Source organism: Plectropomus leopardus, chromosome 12 (genome assembly GCF_026936395.1).
Source record: "Plectropomus leopardus strain MGB_pleo_1.0 chromosome 12, ASM2693639v1, whole genome shotgun sequence".
In the NCBI taxonomy this organism is placed as follows: Eukaryota; Metazoa; Chordata; class Actinopteri; order Perciformes; family Serranidae; genus Plectropomus; species Plectropomus leopardus.
The window spans coordinates 24,889,646-24,895,024 of NC_142187.1; positions in this window are offsets into that span (position 1 = coordinate 24,889,646).

Consider the following 5,379-nt stretch of genomic DNA (forward strand, 5'->3'; position numbering starts at 1 on the left):
AAGTGTTGTCGATAGAGGGAGGCACTGTTGCACACATCTATCTATCTGTCTGTCTATCTATCTGTCTGTCTATCTATCTGTCTGTCTATCTATCTATCTATCTGTCTATCTGTCTATCTATCTGTGACTTTTTGTGTACAGACACTAGACCTATATTGAGTATTTTGGGGGGTTACTTAGGGACTGTTTGTTATTTACGGGGGGCGGTGCAAAGTGGGGCAAGCCTGTCATACTTTTTTCAACACTGGGGAGGGACTTGTGTTTATTATTTTGGCTCAGGGGAGGAACTCACAATTTAAAATGGTTGTATTTATTTTAAATGCAACCCGAACTCCAAAATCTGGCAGGTTTTCTTTGCAAACTGCCAAAATTAAATCATTTATAATAGCCTATCTATCTATCTACTCTATTTTTGTGTCCTTAACTGCTGCAACTATTGTATTTGGCACCAATGAAGGCCTAACTTGAAATGCCACATATCTATCTGCAGATAAAGGTTGGCTAAAAACAGTAAGAAATAATTTATAGAAACTATATGGCGGGGCTACTGTGACAAGCCTCCAAAAGATCCTAGAAAGTTTCACTCACCTTGTAACCTCTCACAGTTCCCTAAAGCAGAGGTTTAAATTTAGCTTGCAGTTGGTTTTCTGGAAGTGTGGGAATGGACGTTCGCCAGCAGACAAGCAAGGTTTCAGGGACCTTGCTTCACCTTGTCTCTCAATAATACTATAGATTACTTGTTTTTAAAGAGGAAGGCTGTTTGTGGTTCAAGAAAATGAACTTTCGAGCTGCATCTATCCTGTTTTCAAGGTTTTCGCTCAGACTGCTGAAGCCCGAATGCCTGTATTTTTTAAAGGATGATGGCATTTTTTTTACAAAATATTAAGAGTCAAGCTCTGCTTTCTCCAGCCCAAATTGTCAAACTCAACCAAACTCAAAATGTTCTGGTTGATTAGTTGCCAAAGTGGCTGATGGAGTAGAAAAAATCCATTAGCATTCACAGTGCGGTGTTTTTATGTAACTTTCTTGTACCAAAATATGTGACCTTTTTCTGGGTTGTTGTTCTGCTGCAGGTTGTTCTGTAAGGTGACGATTTTGTTGACTTCCTATCTTGGTGGTTTTAATTGCGCAACACCGACGTATTGAGCCTGGCTCACATGACCACAAAATACACAATGTTGCAGACTGCATAATCAGGGTTTAGTCAAGTTTTTAAGTAACTGAAAACTACACTTACTCTCATATACCAGGGTCATCAGTCGTGTCACTCGGGCTTGACTGATCAAGATCAGCATTTCCACTCCAAGTATGGCCCGTGTGTAGCATCATAAGTAGTAGTGATACACAGAACTGGGGGCAGGATTTTTAGAAACACAGATAGATATAAGATTATGTGTAACTTGTGTAACTGTATAATGCAAACTCTCCTCAGGTCACTATGAAAGAGGACATGACCTCTGTGTCCTCAGAGTGAGGCCTTCATGAAAACGTCAAAAAAACACCAAAACAGCATCCTACATTTGGCCACACTTGCTTCTAATATTATTTCCATTAAAGCACATATTTTGTAGCTGTCTGTATCATTAGATAAATGTAAGCAGACTTGTTGACTACAGCAGGGTTAGCTGAGGTCAGAGTATGTATGTGACTGTCAAGCTTCTTAATATATCACAGTCTACACACACAGCATATACATTACAGGGAGGCGCAGCTTCCTGTGGCATGATGGGAATTATGTCTGCGGTGTGAGCCAGCATAGCCTCATATTTTGAATGAGTGCAGTGTGTGTAGACTATAAACTAAACTTAGTGTCTGGGTGAAATGCTGCCTTTGTTTTAGTGGCACCTTAAATATACTAATTTCTCACTCACAGGTCAGTGAATACATCAAAGATGCAGAGATTAAAATGCCTTCTTGAGCAGTTTTTTTTCACCACTATTTCCTAGCTATGTCCTAAAGTACTAGAAACATCGTAAAATCCTAGAAGTGTCCTGGAATTCTAGAAAAGGCCCCAAATCTGAGAAATTTCCTAAAATCTTAAAAATGTCCTAAAATACTAGACACGTCCTGAAATCCTAGAAATGTCCTAAAATCCCAGAAATGTCCTAAAATCCTTGAAATGGGGCCTCCTGTTATTTTGAAAACGTAGCCTCCAAGCAAAGCCAGTTTAGTATCCCTGCCATAGACTGTATAAATAATTGTTGTAGCTACTGTGACGTCAGCCACTGGTTTGTGGACTCCCATTTTGAAGCCGAGTTTGGCATTTCGGCTGGCACCAGCACTTCGGAGCCAGAAGTGACCATATTTGGACGAGGGGATGAAGCTGTGGAGGAGCGAGGGCTGGGCTGGATCTGACTCGGACTGTAGCTGAACCTCGCAGACAGCCTGTCACAGCAGCCCAGTCATTAGATGTATGTAACTTTGGGCCTTAATAAAATGTAAAAGGGTGAATTATGAAAAAAAAGGCCACCCCTGTGCAGTTGTCATGAATGTTTAAATTGGCTACAGAGACCACAGCAGGGTTTTTTTTGTATCAGGCTGTAATAATGTTTATTTTTGCTGTAAAGTTTGGCATTTTAACATGGAGTTCTGTGGGAATTTACTCTGATTTGGAGCCTCAAGTGGCTGTTTGATGAACTGCGGTTTTTGGCACTTACTGGCATCATATCTCAACCCAGCACATAAGAAGAGAAAAGGAAACGAGGAAAGGAAACAAATGGCTAAAATTTCTCAAGCATGAGTAACTTGTTATATTAGATAAGATTGTTTTTTATCTATTTAGCTCTTTAGCAGAATAGTTTGTGTTGTTGTTCACTAACGTGGTAAATATGCTTTGTTCTTTCAACATCGAGTTGTGTTGTTAATGTGCTAACTGGATAAGTAGAGTCTTGAATCTGTCCTGTCGGTCTTTTAGTTTCTCTTTTTGACAGATGAAAACAGATGACTACCCTGAAATGGAGTTATTTCTTCTCATGAATGCGCATAACATACATGCTAGTTTGCCATTGGCTGTAGTTTTTGCAGTGTGTTCAAGTACAACTGTTTCGCCGAGACAAAGGCGACATCAGGTGATGCATCAGTTGGCCTTCAGCGACACTAGTCGATGTCAGTTTGTTGTATCTGGGCCTTTAGTTTTTTTAAAAAAAACATGTTCAACTTTGTCTTATTTTGATAAGAAATGTGTGTTTATCCTACATTGCTATTCCATAAAGAAACATAATTCAATATAATTGAGTGAATGTTCTTCTGTTGGTCTGATATACAATTCAGAGTATTTAAGGCCACATTTACGTGCCATTGATGGGGATCCTTATTTGCAATCAGAGCAGCCCAGAGTATTATGGGATGGATTTCAATGTAGTAGATTTGTCAGCCAAACATTAATTCTGTGAACTCTACTCTGGTATAGTGTGACAAACATATGTTTCAACATTAGTATTGCTGTTTACAGTAAATTGCAATCCCACCTGTTTTATGTGGCTTAAAAATAGTGACACCAGACCGTTTTTGCCTCTTTTTAGGTGTCAGGAGTGAAAATTAGTCATCGTCAATATTTGCTGTGTTGTGATTTCAGAATGTCGAAAACAGTTTGAGAAAAATTTGTTACAAAATAGAGATGTAGGCTCTGCAGGAAGACTTAAGGGAGCACTTTATTTTTGGATAGTCTGCCTATGGATAGTGTAGAATACTTGTAATATTTCAACAGCTTATCATTTGGGATTTAACAATTCAGCTGTTTCGCTTTATTCTATTTCTGCGGTGATGTTTAACAGATAATCTATGGAGTGTGTGACAATTCATGAGCATTATTCTCAACATATTCTCTACATATTGTCAGAATAATTGGATTTCGATTATTCAGAGAATATGTAGGTAATTGTTAAATATACTGTATATACTAAACATCCACAGAGAAAGCAGAACAGATGAGTTGAATCTCAACATAGGGTGTTGAAATATCACAATACCTCCAGACCCCCCAGGTTTGGGCTGAATGTTTACAATCTCTGGCTCCGCCCCTGGACTTCCCGTTCATGAGAAAAGCGTTCTTAGTTTAAGCCACACTTCAGCCTGAAGGTCATGACCCGTTTGGTGATTTTATTGGTCTTCTTGAAAGTGGGTTGAAGATTTTTAGTTCCCACAGCTGTGAAACCTTTGAGTGACATGTGATACTTAACCTGTGTCCTGAGATGTGGTTTGTGGTTTGACAGTAATTCTAAGGGTGTTTATAATGTTAAATTATAAGGTTTCCTTTAATGTTTATTGCCACATCTATTGATCCCACTTTAAAGTTTACCAAATTTGCTAAGCCTTTTTTTATTAATTGATTTTATTTAGTCCCCATGGCTCCTGAACTACATGCTTTCTGAATATCTATGAGTTTGTGTGCAAGTGTCACTACTGTTGTGACAGTGTGTTTTATGTTATCTGACTTGTGTCTCTTTACTTACTTGTCACTGGACATAAGACTAATCTTTCTCCTTTAATAAAACTATCCAAGTTAGAAATAACCTTAGTTTATTGAACATGAGCGGCGGCTGTATGAATACAGTGTTAATGTTGATGGTTTTATCTTGTGGACATGTTTTATGTTTATATTTTTCTGCGTTAGACCATGAGATCATAAGAAATGTCACATTGTCACATTTCACAGTTTTCCTGCTTTGACTGGACAGCAAAGTTTACTCGATTCTAAATGGAACGATTAGTTGATTAATCAGCAGAAATTTAATCTGTGTTTTTATAATTGATTTATGGTATGTTTCAAGAGAACCTAACATTAACAGACAAACATTAGTTGTGAATTGTGAGGATTTGTTGTCTTTCATTGTCTTATGTGATAGTAAACTAAGTAGCTTGGGGTTTTGGGACTGTTGCTTATACAAAATATGAAATGGGAAGATGTCACATTGGGCTTCAGGAATTTGTGATCTACACTTTTAACCTTTCTTTATATTTCATAGACCAAATGATTAATCAAGAAAATTATTCACAGACTCGTTGATAATGAAAATGATCCCCAAATGCAGTTTAAACTTAATATACTAAAGATGAACTTTAGTGTGCACTGAATTATTTAAAGTATTTTTTGGTAATTTCCTGCTTTTATTAGTGTGGAGAGATAAAATGAAGGCGAGAGGTGGACGATATGTCTGTTGCAGTGACATGATCAGCATCTGAGCTGAAACCCCTGATTTGTTTTCTGACCTCAGCAGCTCTCAGTATCTCGACTCCATTGACCACTCCCTGTTACTCTACGTGTAATACCTGATATTCACCACAAGGTGATGCTGTTGCTTCAGGAAATGTGATACTTCACTCCTAACTGGTTTCAGATCTGAATGCTGGTGGACTCCAGAAGCTTTGAGAAACCACACG